General features: G+C 45.7%; 1 pseudogene across 1 annotated transcript in view; it reads left to right on the top strand.

Moving 5' to 3' along the window:
• The first annotated feature begins 1,580 nt into the window (after positions 1-1,580).
• The window catches only part of LOC122544119 (equilibrative nucleobase transporter 1-like), a 36,309-nt pseudogene continuing 21,104 nt past the window's right edge, over positions 1,581-16,785 (top strand). Inside the window, exons 1-3 of the transcript XR_015753993.1 lie at positions 1,581-3,192; positions 11,577-11,823; positions 12,158-12,286. The product of XR_015753993.1 is annotated as an equilibrative nucleobase transporter 1-like (transcript). The remainder of the gene's footprint in view (positions 3,193-11,576; positions 11,824-12,157; positions 12,287-16,785) is intronic.

The raw sequence follows: 16,785 nt of genomic DNA, 5'->3' as shown, positions 1-16,785 counted from the left end.
TATTTTGTTATTTATGTATAAATAAACAGCTCCAATACACTATTATATTTATACATAAGTACTAATAGTTACATTACAACAATATTTACAAATAAATAAGAACAGTTCCAATACACAATTATGTACAACTTTTTTGGAGCTGTTCGTGTTTATAGATAAATATTGCTGTGTATTGGAGATGTTTGTGTGTATACATGCTATAGGCATTGTTGTAAATTGGAGCTGTTCGTGTTTATATACACATACCATCACATGTTGAAACTGCTCTTGTTTATATATAAATATTAGGCAGTGTTGAAGTTGCAGCTGCCTTCCACCCACCAGCACTACAATGTCTGACCACGTGGGGCTGCTGCTGAGCTCCTCAGTGTTACGGGATGGATCTGCAGTCCCAGCGACGGCCGGACGGGCAGCAGCACAGAGCACCCGCGGTCGCGTGTTAGCGCCTGCGGGGAATGATTAGGCGGGGGCACTCGGTCTCTCGCTGTTGGGGCAGGAACAAATATTCGGCATGGGGGGAATGTATTTAAAGAGCACCAGGGGCAAGAGCGAGGGTTAAAGAGAGATTGACAGAGGGTTAAAGATTGTAAAAGTGGGAGAATTAAATGGAGGATAATGAGGACAAGGTTTAATAAGAGAGTAATAGGAAAAGGGTTTAAAAACAGGGAAAGGGTTTAAAAACAGGGAGAGGGTTAAATACAGGGGAACAGGGAGAGGGTTTAAAAACAGGGAGAGGGTTAAATACAGGGGAACAGGGAAAGGGTTTAAAAACAGGGAGAGGGTTAGTTACAGGGGTATAGGGAAGGGTTTAAAAACAGGGAGAGGGTTAAATACAGGGGAACAGGGAGAGGGTTTAAAACAGGGAGAGGGTTAAATACAGGGGAACAGGGAAAGGGTTTAAAAACAGGGAGAGGGTTAAATACAGGGGAACAGGGAAAGGGTTTATAAACAGGGAGAGGGTTAAATACAGGGGAACAGGGAAAGGGTTTAAAAACAGGGAGAGGGTTAAATACAGGGGAATAGAGAAAGGGTTTATAAACAAGGAGAGGGTTAAATACAGAGGAACAGGGAAAGGGTGTAAAAACAGGGAGAGGGTTAAATACAGGGGAACAGGGAGAGGGTTTAAAAACAGGGAGAGGGTTAAATACGGGGGAACAGGGAGAAGGTTAAAGACAGGGAAATTAGGGAAAGTGTTTAAAACAGGGAGAGGGTTAAGTACATGGGAATAGGAAAAGGGTTAAATATATAGGGTCCGGGAAGGGTTTAAAAACCGGGAGAGGGTTATTTACAGGGGTATAGGGAAGGGTTTAAAAACGGGGAGAGTGTTAAATACGGGGGAACAGGGACAAGGTTAAAGACAGGGATATAGGGAGAGAGTTAGTTACAGGGGTATAGGGAGAGGCTTAAATATAGGGGAACAGGGAAAGGGTTTAAAAACAGGGAGAGGGTTAAATACAGGGGAACAGGGAAAGGGTTTAAAAACAGGGAGAGGGTTAAATACGGGGGAACAGGGAGAAGGTTAAAGACAGGGAAATTTGGGAAAGTGTTTAAAACAGGGAGAGGGTTACGTACATGGGAATAGGAAAAGGGTTAAATATATAGGGTCCGGGAAGGGTTTAAAAACCGGGAGAGGATTAGTTACAGGGGTATAGGGAAGAGTTTAAAAACAGGGAAAGGGTTTAAAAACAGGGAAAGGGTTAAATACAGGGGAACAGGGAAAGGGTTTAAAAACAGGGAGAGGGTTAAATACTGGGGAATAGAGAAAGGGTTTATAAACAGGGGAATATGGTGCAGTTGAAACACAAGGGAACCTGAGGCTTAAACACAGCAATAGGGAGAGTGTTAAATACAGGGAGACAAGGAACAAGTTTAATACAGGGGAATAGGTGAAGGTTAAAAACAGGGACAGCGTTTATGTAGCAAAACAGGAAGGGTGTTAAATACAGGGGAACAGAAATACAGTTGAATACTGGGGAGCAGAGAGAGTGCAAAATACAAAGGAACAAGGAGTGTGTTAAATACAAAGGAACAAGAGAGGATTAAATCTGGGGAAAACAAGTGGGTTAAATCCAGGGGAACTGGGAAAGTGTTAAATACTAGAGAAAAGGGCAAGGGGTAAATACAAGGGAAGAGAGAGAGAATTAAATACAGGGGAACAGGGAGATAATACAGGGGAAGGGGTAAATACAGGGAGTGAGTTAAATATAGAGTAGTAGGGAGAGGATTAATTACATAGTAAAAGGGTGAGAGCTAAATACAGGGGAAATGGAGAGAATTAAATACTGGGGAAGGGAGAAGGTGAAATAGACAGTAATAGCTTTAATGCAGATTATAGGATTAATTCGAGAGTAATATTAAAAGAGTTGAACACAGTTAAAAATTGTAATTGGGAAAATTTAAATAGTACTAGTGAGAGGGTTAAATAAAACATGATAGGTACAGTACTACAGAGCATAATAGGGACAGGATTAAACACAGCAGTGAAAAATTGAATACAGATAGGGGGTTAAATACAAAGTAACAGGGAGAGGCTTTAATACAGAGTAATAGGGAGATGATTTAATACAGAGAGGGTTAAAACAGGTAAATAGAGATACGATTAAATACAGATTAGACAGGATAAATGCAGAGAAAGGATTAAATACAGAGGAATAAACAGTGTATTAAGTGCAGGTAAGAGGGAGAATGCAAAATATTAAAAACAGGATTAAATACATAGTGAGATCCAATATGTTGAGGAATATATAAATATAGAGGAATAGAGAGAGTTAAATACAGAAAGAGAGGTGTTTAAATACAGGCCAATTGTGACAGAGAGAGGGGTTTACACACACCCTGAGAGAAAGCGAGGTTCAAATATTGGGGGGGAGAGAGGATTTAACACACCCTGAGAGAGAGGTTTAAATATTGGGGAGAGGGGATTAAACAGAGCCTGGCAGAGATGATTAGCTAAAGAGGGTGTCTGACTGAGTTGTCAGTGACTTCATCCAATCAGCTTGCTGCAATGTTCTTGTCAATGCCTGCCCATTCATTCTCGGCCCAGGACCGCCAAGAAAACAGAGATGTAAGTTTCACTTCCAGTCGACTGAGATAAAGGAGTGTGTGTCTTGCTGCGGAGGTTCACTGTCCGTGAAGAGAGAGAAAACCGACCCCTTTCACAAGCAGCACTTGCTATCACCAAGTGCAGTGCAGGTAATTATGCATCAGTTCTGTTTGCGTTTGGAGTTGCTGCATTGAAAGTGCATGTGTTTATCAAGAGTGATTTCATACTCCATGAATTTTGGCTCTTCTTCTCTTTCCACGTCTCTGTATGTGTGTGTGTGTGTCTCACTCTCGCTCTCTGTCTCACACTCTCTCTCACTCTCTCTTTCACTCTCTCTCACTCACTCACTCACTCACACTTGCGCTCTCTCTCTCTCTCTCTCTCTCTCCTTTCACCGCGCACACAGGAAGACCAGGCCTATAATCTATCCCTGCACTTAGCTTCAGACACATCACCAGACATGAATGCACCCTGCCCTGGGGAGAGAGGAAATGAGGCAGGGTTCCTGCTCTGTGACTGTACTGTTATACAGTCATACACCGCAGAAACAGACCCTTCAGTCCAACCAGACCATGCTGATGATAATCCCCAACTAAACCAGCCCTACCTGCTTCTGCTTGGCTTATTTCCCTCCAAAACTTTCTTATTCATGTGCTTGCCAAAATGTCTTTTGAACATTGCAACTGTCCCAGCATCTATGACTTCCTCTGGAAGTTAATTCCATATATGAACAACTCTGTGTGTGTGTCTGTGTCTGTGTGTGTGTCTGTGTGTGTGTCTGTGTGTGTGTCTGTGTGTGTGTCTGTGTGTGTGTCTGTGTGTGGAATAAAAAAAATTGCCCTTCCATGTCATTTTTAAAATCTTTCTCCTCTCCCCTTAAAAATATGCCCCCTTGTCTTGCAATTCCCCATCCTGAGGAAGAAAGAACCACCATTTATTTTACCTATACCCGCCATGATTTTATAAATCTCGAAGGCCACTGCTCAACCTCCTCGGCTCCAGTGAAAAACATGCCAGCCCATCCAACCTTTCCCTACAACTCAAACCCTCCATGCCCAGCAAATCTCTTCTGAACCCTCCCCAGCTTGACAATATCCTTCCTATAACAGGCCAAGCAGGACTGGACACAGTATTCCAGAAGAGGTCTTACCAACACTTAACCACCTCAGCATGAGTTCCTGACTTCTATACTCCGCTGGCTTAGAGAGAAAGAAAGGAAATCGGCCAGGGTTCCTGTTCCTGATCACTGCATAGCAACTCCTGGGTTAGAGAGGGGAGTTAGCTGACATGATTTCTGTACCTGATCACTGCACAGTGACTACTGGGTTCGACAGAGGTGGGAAGTCAGCCTGCTCCTGATCACTGTCCAGTGATTCCCTGGGTTAGAGCGAGTCAGAGAAGGGGAATCAGCCAGGGTTTCTGGTCTTGATCACTGTCTTGTGATCCCTGGGTTAGAGAGAAATGGGGAAAATCACCTGAGGTTCCTGCTCCTGTTCGCTGTGTACTGATCCCCTGGATCAGAGACGGCGACAAGGGAAATCAGTCAAGGTTCCTGCTCCTGAACAGTGATCCCAGAGGTAGGAAGAGAGAGGGTGTGGAGAATGAGCCAAGGTTCCTACTCCTGAACAGTTTTTAGTGACCCAGGTGTTAGAAAAACTGGAATTCAGCCATGGTTCGAGTGTACAGTGACCTGCAGTTGTTAATATTTAATAACTGCAGCACACTGTGCTGAATGTCTCCTCAGCCCCTGGTGAAGGGTGTTGACCATGTCTCAGTGAAGCTACTGTTCTCCTAAAGTCACAGGTTGGGTTTTTTGCGCCAGACCTCTGGGCATTACAGGCTCTCTCAGGGAGGGCTGTGCTGTTGGCGGGTCAGCACTGAGGGGGCGCCGCGCGGTCGGCGGGTCAGCGCTGAGGGGGCACCGTGCAATGGGGAATGCAGTGTTTTGGGTATGGTTCTGTCCTATTTGCCCTGTCAGGTGAATGCAAAAGATCACAATATAATTTTTGGGAATAGAGCTGGCAGTGTCCTTCCTAGTGGCCGTGGGTCTAATGTTGATCCACAAAACTGTATGACTGAAATAACAGAGGATGAGGGTTATGTATCCCTTTGGTCTGTGTGGAAACTTAGTGTGCAGATACAGACTGTTATGTTTCTTGTACTGCATGTGATCGTTCCTGAAACAATGTACCAGGATAGTATTTCTCTGGCTGTTAAATATTTGGAATACTTTGAGGAGAATGATATTATTGAAATTGTTGTCTTCCTGCTCGTTATTTTCTCACCACTGCCTGTCTCTTTTTTTTTTTGCCTCTCTCTTTTCTGACCATCACACATTCCGTCTTCTTTCCTCAATATCTGTACGTTCCTCCCTTTCTCTCCCTTGCCCCATCTCTCGGCTGCTGTGTTGGTCACTCACTATAGTCCTTTCTCTCGCTCTCTCGCTCTCTCTCTCTCGAGTGGGCATTCTCCTTTAGTCACCCATTCTGGTTCCAGTCCACTCTGTGACTGTAGCCTTCTGTACGTAGTGCTGATGAGAGTTTAACCACTGGCAAGTCCAGACTTGGCCTCAGATCCCGAGTGCCACAGAGAACATATTGTTCTTGAATCCCCTGGCTGCTGGCCCAGCATTTAATTTGTTATTTCTGCTGTGTGTTAATTAAGTTACATTGTTAAGAAGTCACTTCAGATGCAAGGGTTGAGAGAGCCAGAAGCTTTGATTCTCTCGTCTTCTGCTGCTTCACTCCTTCACATCTGCCTCTTGAGGTCACTTCGCCCACTGCTCTACTTTCTGTCTCTTTGAATTAGGTTCCCTACAGGGTGGAAACAGGCCCTTCGGCCCAACAAGCCCACACTGGCCCTCCGAAGAGTATCCCACTCAGACCCATTCCCCTATGTTACTTCATGCACTTAGCCTGCACGTCCCTGAACACTATGGGTAATTTAGCATAGCTAATTCACCCTGACCTGCACATCTTTGCAATGTGGGAGGAAACCGGAGCACCCGGAGGAAGCCCACGTCGACAGTGGGAGAATATGCAAATTCTGCACACAGTTGCCTAAGGCAGGAGTCAAACCTGGGCCCCTGTTGCTGTGAGGCAGCAGTGCTAATTACTGAGCCACCGTGCCACTCCGCTTTCTGTGAGCACTAACTGTTGGGTCAACAGTTATTCCATTGCATCTTGGTGGCGATCCTTTCTGTCCTTTGTTTGGATTGTCAGCGGGATGTTTTGTTGTGAACTCCACAAGTCCAATTCTCTGAAAATCTTAATCTGATGAAAATAATGACTGTCTATCAATTCTCAGCAACTGATGAAGATATCCAATGCACGAACTTCAAAAGACGCTTACACACAGACACCCACACACTGTCATCCTCACAAGAGCAGGCTGTCTCCGACACACCCGGAGGAACAGGTTTCTCAGTCTTTCTTTTCCCCCCCCCCAAAGCACCTGGAAGAACAGATTGCCCCCCACCTCACCCCCCAACACAGAGGAACAGGGTCTTCCCTATGCTCGCACAGGAGCACACACTCCCCTCCACAGCCACAGGACCTTGCCCTCCTCAACCCCACTCTCCTGCAGGAGCACAGCCTCTCCTGTAGTCAGAAGGCATACAGCCTAACACGTGCATTGCCAACCAACTTTGCTGAAGTGAGCCACTTTCCTATCCTTGCACCATGTGCATATGTCTTTAAACTATTGTCATCGTTCCTGCTTCTACCACTTCCTTTGGTAGCTCATTCCATTCACGTACCACCCTCTGTGGGGGAAAAAGTTGGCCCTTTTATATCTTTCCCCCTCACCCTAAACCTATGCCCTCTAGTTCTGGAATGCCCAATCCCAGGGAAAAGACTTTGCCTAGTTACCCTATCCATGCCCTTCATAATTTTGTAAACCTCTATAAGGTCACCCCTCAGCCTCCGACGCTCCAGGGAAAACAGCCCCAGCCTGTTCAGCCTCTCCCTGTAGCTCAAATCCTCCAACCTTGGCAACATCCTTGTAAATCTTTTCTGAACCCTTTCAAGTTTCACAACATCTCTCTGGTAGGAAGGAGACCCCCTTGCACATGCTTGTGCTTTTCTTAAAGACTCCTACTGTATGTGCCTCTGCCACCATCCCTGGCAGCGTGTTGCAGACTCTGACCACTCTGTGGAAACAACTTGCCTCTCGCATCTCCTTTTGAACTTTCCCACTCTCACCCTAAATGCACGCCTCCTTGCATTAGTCATTTCATGTCTGCTGAAAAGATTCTGTCCATCCACCCTATCTGATAATTTTATTGACTCTTCCCAGCCTGCACTGCTCCAGAGATAACGACCTGTATTTTTCCAGCCTCTCCTCGTCTCATCCGGGCACCATCCTGGTAAACCTCTTTCACACCCTCTCCAAAGCCTTCACGTCCTTCCTGTAATGTCACAAGCAGAACTGAAAGCAATATTCTCAGTGTGGCCTAACCAAAATCTAATAAAGCTCACTTTCTGCCTCTTGTACTCTGTTCCCTGACCAATAAAGGCAAGCATGCCATACGCCGCCTTCACCACCATATCTACTTGCGTGGCCCCTTTCAGGGAATTGTGGTCTTGAACCCCAGCTACATCAGTGCTGTTCAGGGTCCTGTCATTAACTGTATACCTTTCCTGAACGTTTGATCCCCCTAAGGGTAGCACTTCACACTTATGAGGTTTAAACTCCCATCTGCCATTTCGCCACCCATATCTGCAACTGACCTATATCCCACTGTATCCTTTGACAACCTTCTGCACTATCCACAACTCCACCCATCTTTGGATATCGTCTGCTAATTTACTTATCCACCCATCGACATTTTCATCCAAGTCACATATTACAGACAGCAGAGTCCCAGTACGGATCCCTGCGGAACACCACTAATCACAGACCACCAGCCAGAATATCATGAGCCTCATCTCATTATCCTCCAGATCCTTCTCCTGGGTGAATACCAATTCAAGGTATTAGAACATAGAACAATACAGTGCAGAACAGGCCCTTCAGCCCTCGATATTGCACCAACCGGTGAACTAATCTAAGCCTGTCCCCCTACACTATCCCATCATCATCATCATCCATGTGCTTATCCCAGGATTGCTTAAATCTCCCACAGTCCAAATATGTGCAGGTCAGGTGAATTGGCCATGGTAAATTGCCCGTAGTGTTAGGTGCATTAGTCAGAGGGAAATGGGTCTGGGTGGGTTACTCTTCGGAGGGTCGGTGTGGACTGGTTGGGCTGAAGGGCCTGTTTCCACACTGTAGGGAATCTAATCTAATCTAACCACTGAGCCCATAACTGCCACGCTGTCAGAGGAGCACTCTCCAGCACATATTGGAACAATCACTCGTATGTCTCACACACTGAAACTTTCAGGTAGGCATCCACAATGAAATTTATCTCTACCTCAAAGCGCAGGTACATTAGTGCACACGCAGTAACACGTGCTTGCAGTAACATGAACAAATTCTGTGTTCACGCACTGTCACACAGGAATGGAATGTCTTACACACGCTGTTATATGGGTTTGCTCTGTCTGGAACACACTGTCACTCAGGAACAGAACATCTTCTGTCCCTTGCTGTCCCTGTCATGTTCTTGGCCTCAGTTGCCACACTTTCTTTGTTTATATTCTTAATGTTATTGCTCTGGCAATTGTCCAGGAAGTTTCACACATTATTTCCTCCTGTGTTACCTGTTATCCTTAATTGACATGGTTCTATCTCAAATGATAAGGTGATCAGTAAACAGGGTCCTGATTGTTATTGCACTCAAGTACTGCAATTTATTTCGGAAGCTGTTGAAGATTACAGTGATCAGGGAAGCAATGTTTACTCATTTGAATGCACGCACTCACATTGTTCGGCAAAAACATCGACTTTTTTACTTAAACACGTAAACCCAAGCTTGCAAACCTATCCACAGAAGGAAGGTTACTGGTGCACACAGACTCGTGTCTTATCAGAGTCATCGAGGTCTACAATATGAATGCAGGCCCGTTGACCCAACATGCCCATTCCATCTTGTTTCCACAATATAAACGAGTCCCATTTGCCTGCATTTGGTACATATCCCTCCTCCACACGTATCCCACCCATGTACTGTCTAAATGTTTCTTAAGTGGTGAAACTGTACTCCCTTCCACCACTACCTCCTGGCAGTTCATTCCAGATACTCTTGTGTGGAAGAAGTTGCCCCTTTGGACTCTTCTGTACCTCTTACCTTAAACCTACGCCCTCTGGTTTTAGACCCCTCCACGAGGGAAACGCTGTCAGCTTTATCGACCTTATCCATGCCCCTCATGATTTTAAGTACCTCTGTCAGGTCACCCCTCTATCTCATACACTCCAGTGAAAAATGTGCCAGCTTATCCAATCTCTCCCAATAACTCAAACTTTCTAGCCCAGTTAGCATCCTAGTAAATCTTTCCTGCACTCCTAGTGTAGTAATATCCTTTCTATAGTAGGACTGCATAGAGTACTGTGATTGTGGCCTATCAATGTCTTGTACAGTTGCAATATGACATTACATTCCGTACAATGTGGAAACAGGCCCTTCGGCCCAACAAGTCCACACCGACCCTCCGAAGAGCAATTGTCCCAGACTCATTCCCTTACATTTATCCCTGACTAATGCACCTAACACTATGGGCAATTTAGCATGGTCAGTTCAGCTAACATCTCATCTACTAGACTCGGTGCTCTGACCAATGAAAGCTCGCATGCTAACAGCCACCTTCACTGCCCTACCTACCACTTTCAAGGAGCTATGAACCTGTCTTTGTTCCATAACACTCCCCATTAACTGTGTAAGTCCTACCTTGCTTTGTCTTACCAAAATGTGACGCTATACATTTATCTGAATTGAACTCCATCTGCCATTCCTTGGCCCACTGGCCTAGTTGATCAAGATCTCGCCATATACCCAGATAACCTCCTTCATTGTCCACTATACCACTGATCTTGATGGCATCCACAAACTGACCAACCATGCTTCCTAAATTCTCATCCAAATGATTTATATAAACGACGAATAACAGTGGACTCAGCACCGATCTCTGTGACAGTGCTGGTCACAGGCTTCCAGTGTGAAAAACAACCCTCTGCCACCACCCTTTGTCTTCTACTGTCAAGCTGATTTTGTACTCAGTTGGCTAGCTGTCCTTGGATCCTGTGAGATTTAACCTTACTCAGCAACCTACCGTGCTCTGGTTTGTCAAAGATCTTGTGAAAGTCCACGTAGGCAACGTCTCCTGCACTGCCCTCATCTACTTTCTTGGTCACCCCTTCAAAACCTCAATCAAATTCGTGACGCCCAAAGCCGTGCTGACTCTCTCAAAATGAGTCCTTTCCTCTCCAAATGCCTGGAGATCCTGCCCCTCAGAATCCCTTCTAACAACCTACCCATCACAGACTTAAAGCTCGCCGGTCTGTAGTTCCCAGACATTTCCCTCCAGCCTTCTGTAAATAACGGCACAACATTAGCCACCCTCCAGTCTTTGGGCATGTCACCCGTGGCTATCGATGATACAAATATCTCCGCAATTTCCTCCCTAGCCTCCCGCAATGTCCTGGGACACGCTTCATCAGGTCTCGGGATTTCTGTTTTCAGATTTCCAGCAACCCCTCTTCTGTAGTGTGGACACTCTTTGGAAATTGCTATTTAGTTTTCCAAGTTCCTGAGCATCCATACCTTTCTCGACCGTAAATATTGATGAGAAATATGTATTTAGGATCTCAGTCATCTCTTGTGACTAAGCACGAAGATGACCTTGTTGATCTTAAAGAGGCCCTATTCTCTCCCTAGTTACTCTTTTGTCCTACCTGTACTTGTAGAATCTCTTTGGATTGTCCTTCAGCTTATCTACTAATGCCATTCCCTCATCCCCTTTTGGCCCTCCTGATTTCTGTCTTAAGTGTAAAAAGAGAGATGACAGGTGGTGTTTTAACCTCAGGGTCACCACGAGGGCCATTGTCAAGAAGGTGAAGTCCTCATGGCGACCTGAGCCAATGTGGATATCGAGCCCGTGCTATTGGCATCGCTGTGCATGGCGTTCCAGCCAAGTGAGCGAACTGACCCCCATAAAACAGGTTCTTGCACTTGCTAAGGTAAACATACGCTGGCTGGCTCAGACAAAACCAAGTTGACACCCTAACCGTGTATGTGCGCACGATCACATCGTCTCACATAAACGTGGGTGGGTATGCACGCACTCGCCCTGATGTGCGCTTTAACTCCGGAAACTCAATCTCGCATTCATGGTAATTTTAAAAAAAACAGCCAGTTTTGAGCACCCACTTGCTCTTGCAATTAGCCAAGCCAGTGCGCGCGCACACTCACGGATATGGAGATTCTCACAATCCCCCGCATAAACACTCCCCCAAACAAACCCCCATTTGACCGTACACTTGCCCGTGAGGATCCATGTATTGCACAGTCCCTCTACATATGAGCCAAAGCACAGATGGGTGGAGTTTGCCGATGTTTCCAATGAGGGTCACTGTTCTCTTTTTATCTTCCCAGCCCGGGGGATCAGGAAACTCCCAGGATATCGAAAGAGAATTTCCGTGAGTCAGGGCGATGGAACCTCTCAGGGAGAGGATCAAACGGCTCTTGACATTCGCCACAGGGCTGTTTGAGTGCATCTGCTTCGCTGGCGTGCTCTTCGGCTGGGCATCCCTCGTCTTCGTGCTGAAGAAGGAGAAATATTTCGCCGACCTCTGTGACCCTGTGCAGAACATCAGCCACCACGGAGTGGAAAATGGCACCAGTAAGTGCGCTGCAGGGAAGCGAAAAAAGAATGGCCCAAAAGAGCGGGGAAGGGATAAGTGGAAGAGAGGATGGTGACACGGAGCAGAGATGAGGATGAGGGTGTGTGGAACAGGATGGAATAAGCTGATAGAGTCGAGAAGGAGCTGAAAGCCTCAAATGGTAGAGATCACTCTGCCCTTTCAGAGGGTCAATGCTAAGAGAGTGCCGCACTGTCGCGGGGTCAGTTCCGAGGGGGCGCCGCACTGTCGCGGGGTCTGTTCCGAGGGGGCGCCGCACTTGTCCTACAGGTCCCTTTCCCTCCCTCTCACTTCCTGTTTATATCTCTATCTCAGTGCACTGTGATCCCCAGGATGAACGCTTCACCCTCCTCTTCACTCTGGGAGCCTTCATGAACAATTTTGTGACACTGCCATGTGGCTTCATGTTCGACCGGTTCGGTACCATGGCAACCCGCTTTTTCGGCATGTGAGTCCGTGATCTCTTCTGGTCTATTCTGCTTCTTCGCGGTTTGGATGGGTTGCAGTGTTTTAAGCAGGGCCAAAGGTTAGAGGTAGTGTGTCCTCAGTGTCTTAGAAGCTGGCAAAGGATGTGCTACGACTGCTTTTGGAGAGTGGAATTTCTGGTCAACCACCAGCAGCGTTGGCTGTGCATCTGGACAGATGTTCCCCTGGCTCAGCGATACTTATGGAGAGACAGGGACATAACAAGGGAAGGAAAGAGTTTCAGGCCTCTCAGCCCCTCCGGTCTGATGCTGGCTTTCAGTTGTAGCAATCCAGTTAGATCTATTTCCTGACCGTAATTATGCATACTCTCCCTCAAAGGCACCCATTCGATTTCCTTTTGACGTTACACGTGGCATCCCTTCAGTCACCATCATAGAGGTCATCCTCGGTCACTGCATTAACCTCCCAAACAAAAATCTGTCAGTTAACTATCAGTCGTCGTATGCTGATGCACCCTCCATGACAATGGCTGTACCACCAGAGTTGACTTGTCAGCTGTCTCCTCTCATGCAGTGTAACTTTTGAGTTTCCTCTTTGAACTGGCATTCTTGCAAATTGTCCTGATTAGTGCAAGATGCAAATCTTCAGCAAACTCTGACTTTTCTCAGTCAGTACTGATTCTCTTCGGGGAAAGAAATCCGCTTTCCTTACCTAGTAGTGAGGGAGGGCTGCACTGTCGTGGGGTCAGTAGTGAGGGAGTGCAGCACGGTGGTGGGGTAAGTACGAGGGAGGGCCACACTGTCGGAGGGTCAGTACTGAGGGAGGGTCCAGACCTACAGTGATGTGGTGGGCTTCTAACTGCCCTCTGCTGGTCTTCAAGAATTCAGTCACCTCCTCAAGGGGCAGTTAATGATGGGCAGTAAATGCTGGCCTGGCCACCCATTAATCAAACAAATGGAATGATCCCCTCAAAGAGTTTGTTTTTGATGTCACCTCCTTGCACACAAACTGCTTCTTGCTCCGAAGACAACTTAAGTTTACAGATGGCACCAAAATTGATGAGACACTGGTGAAGGCTGTCTCTAATTACAACTGGACAGTGGACCAAGGAATGTTGGAGTGTTGCATTTTATGAAGGCAAACCAGGACAGGGCATTCACACTTAACTATGTAAGTTAGCTTGCTGAGCTTGAAGGTTTGTTTTCAGATGTATCATCACCATACTAAGTAATATCATCAGAGAGAGTCTCTGGTAAAGCACTGCTGGTATATCCTGCATCTCTATTTATAGTCTTGGTTTCTTAAGGTGGAGAATGTCATTTCTGGTTCCTTTTTTCAAGGGAAAGTAGATAAGTTCTAAATTGATGTGTTTCTTGATGGAGTTCTGGTTAGAATGCCATGCCTTGAAGAATACACGTGCATGTCTTTGTTTCGCTAGTCCGAGGATGTGTGTGTTGTCCCAGTCAAAGTGGTGTCCTTCTTTGTCTGTGTGTATCGAAACTAGTGATATTGGGTCGTGTCTTTTGGTGACCAGTTGGAGTTCGTGTATCCTGGGGACAAGTTTCCTGCTAGTTTGTCCAATGTAGTGTTTTTTACAGTTCTTGCAAGGTATTTTGTGAATGACGTTAGGTTTGCTAGTAGTATGTATTGGATCCTTTAGGTTCATTAGTTGCTGTTTAAGTGTGTTGGTAGGTTTGTGGGCTACCATGATGCCAAGGGGTCTGAGTAGACTGGAAATCATTCTGATACATCTTTGATGTAAGGTAGTTTGGCTATAGTTTTTGGTTGCATTGTGTCTGCTTAAGTGGGTTTGTTTCTGAGGAATCGGCGGATTGTGTTTATTGGGTATCCGTTTTTCTTGAAACCGTTGCATGGATATTTTCCTTCTGCTGTTTGCAGTTCTTGGGTGCTATAGTTTGATGTAGCTCGTTGAAATGATGTCTTGATGCAGCTCCGTCTGTGTGTGTGTTGGGACAATTGCTTCTGAAGTTAAGTATTTGGTCCATGTGTGTTGTTTTTCCTGCTTTGAAGCTCTCTGTTAACTGTACATCCAACTGTCAGAATCTCAACGTTTTTTAGTAGCACTTTTTAAAAAAAAAATCAGGAGAATTAAACAGGACAGACTTGCAAAACATGAAACCAGATGGATCCAGTACGCCACACAAACCAGGGGCCCCATAGTCTCCCTACCTGGTACACCAACATACAGACTAGCTAAAGAACTCCACCAAAAACTAAAACATCTAATTGAAGATTCACGCCACTCCACCCAAGAATTCCTGAACACCAAAGACCCTAAGATAGAAGAGGATGAAAGATGGCCTCCTTTGACATTACAGCTCCTTTCACATCAATCGGCATTGGACCTGGCCAAAGAAACGCTGTCATTACTACTATGAAAACCAGGACCACAAACACCAGACAGCACCAATTTACAACGATGTTGCCAGGGTTTGAGGATTTGAGCTGTAGGGAGAGGCTGAACAGCTGGGGCTTTCTTCCCTAGAGCGTCGGAGGCTGAGTGTTGACCTTATAGAAGTTTACAAAATTGAGGGGCATGGATAGGATGAATAGATAGAGAGTTTTTTTCTCTGGGGTCGGGGAAACCAGAACTCGAGGGCATAGGTTTAGGGTGAGAGGGGAAAGATATTAAAGAGACCTTAGGGACAACTTTTTCACACAGAGGGTGGTATGTGTATGGAATGAGCTGCTTGAGGAAGTTGTTTTGGAGGGACATAGGCCGGGTGCTGGCAGGTGGGGCTAGATTGGGTTGGGATATCTGGTCAGCATGGACAGGTTAATCCAAAGGGTCTGTTTCCATGCTGTACATCTCTGTGACTCTATAACAAAGACAACATCCTCAAGCTAGTGGACCTGTGCCTCACCACCCACTTCACATTCATTAACAAAACCGACAAACAAGTCAAAGGAGCACCCATGGGGTCACTACTATCACGCTTGATAGCGGGAGCAGTAATGCAAAGACATGAACAAGCTGCTCTCCCATCTCTCCAACCCAAACTGAGGGTCCGCTACGTGGATGACACCTTTGTAATGACTAAAGGAAACATACAGCATCATCAACAATATCCTGACAGGCCTAAAATTCACAAAAGAAGAGGAGAACGACAACAGACTCCTGTTCCGAGACGTGAAGTTGAACGTGCAGTTAACAGAGACTTCAAACCAGCGTCTACAGAAAAACAACACACGTGGACCAAATACGTAACTTCAGAAGCAATCATCCCAACACACAGACGGAGCTGCATCTTGACATTATTTCAACAAGCTACATCACACTGCAGCACCCAAGAACTACAAAGAGCAGAAGGAAAACATCTATATAATGTTTTCAAGACAAACGGGTACCCAATAAACACAATCTGCCGATTCCTCAGAAACCAACCCAAACAAGCAGACACAATGCAACCAAAACTATAGCCACACTACCTTACATTAAAGATATATCAGAAATGATTTCCGGTCTACTCCAAGCCCTTGGCATCATAGTAGCCCACAAACCTACCAACATAGCGACTAATGAACCTGAAAGATGCATTAGGTACCACCAGTAAAACTAACGTTATTCACAAGATATCATGCAAGAACTGTTTTTAAAAAGAAAACACTACAATAGACAAACGAGCAGGAAACCTGCCACCAGGGTACATGAACACCAACTGGCCACCAAAAGACACGACCCACTATCACTAGTTTCCAGGCACACAGACAAAGAAGGACACCACTTTGACTGGGGCAACACACACATTCTCAGACTTGTGAAACAAAGACATGCACGAGAATCTTACAGGCATGGCATTCTAACCAGAACTCCATCAATAAACACATCGATTTGCATCCTATCTACTTTCCCTTGTGGGGGAAAAAAAAACAAACTGGAAATGACATTACCCACCTTAAGAATCCAAGACCTATAGATAGAGAGGTGGGACATACTACCAGCGCTTCACCAGAGACTCTCACTGATGATGTTACCTAATATGGTGACGAAACATCTGAAAACAAACCTTCAAGCTCAGCAAGCTAACGTACATACTTATCAACCTGAGCTACAAATCTTCTCAAAAATCGCTAATACACACACACTTACCGGTAAAGTCTTGGGGAGTGTTGCCAAACAGCCACCTAGGGATACAGGTTTGTAGTCTCTTGAAGGTGGAGTCACATAGTGAAGAAGGTGTTTGACATGCTTGCCTTTGATCGGTATGTTGAGAATATGGGAGTTTGGATGTCATGTACAGCCACAACAGGACATTGGTGAGGCCACATTTGGAATAATGTATGCAAATCTGGTCTCCATGCTAAAGCCATAATGTTGCGAACTTGAAAGGGTGCAGAAATGATTTGAAAGGATGTTTCCAGCATTGGATGGTTTGAGTTATAGAGAGAGGCTGAATGGGCTGGGGCTATTTTCCCCGGAGTGTTGGAGGCTGAGAGGTGACCTTATCGAGTTTATAAAATCATGAGGGGCATGGTGAAGAGCCAAGGCCTTTTTC

Source organism: Chiloscyllium plagiosum, unplaced genomic scaffold (genome assembly GCF_037043375.1).
Source record: "Chiloscyllium plagiosum isolate Xiang-an unplaced genomic scaffold, Cpla_swu_hap1 HiC_scaffold_40, whole genome shotgun sequence".
NCBI lineage: Eukaryota > Metazoa > Chordata > Chondrichthyes > Orectolobiformes > Hemiscylliidae > Chiloscyllium > Chiloscyllium plagiosum.
Note: the sequence above shows the minus strand (reverse complement) of the source record. Positions and strands in the feature narration are given on the sequence as shown.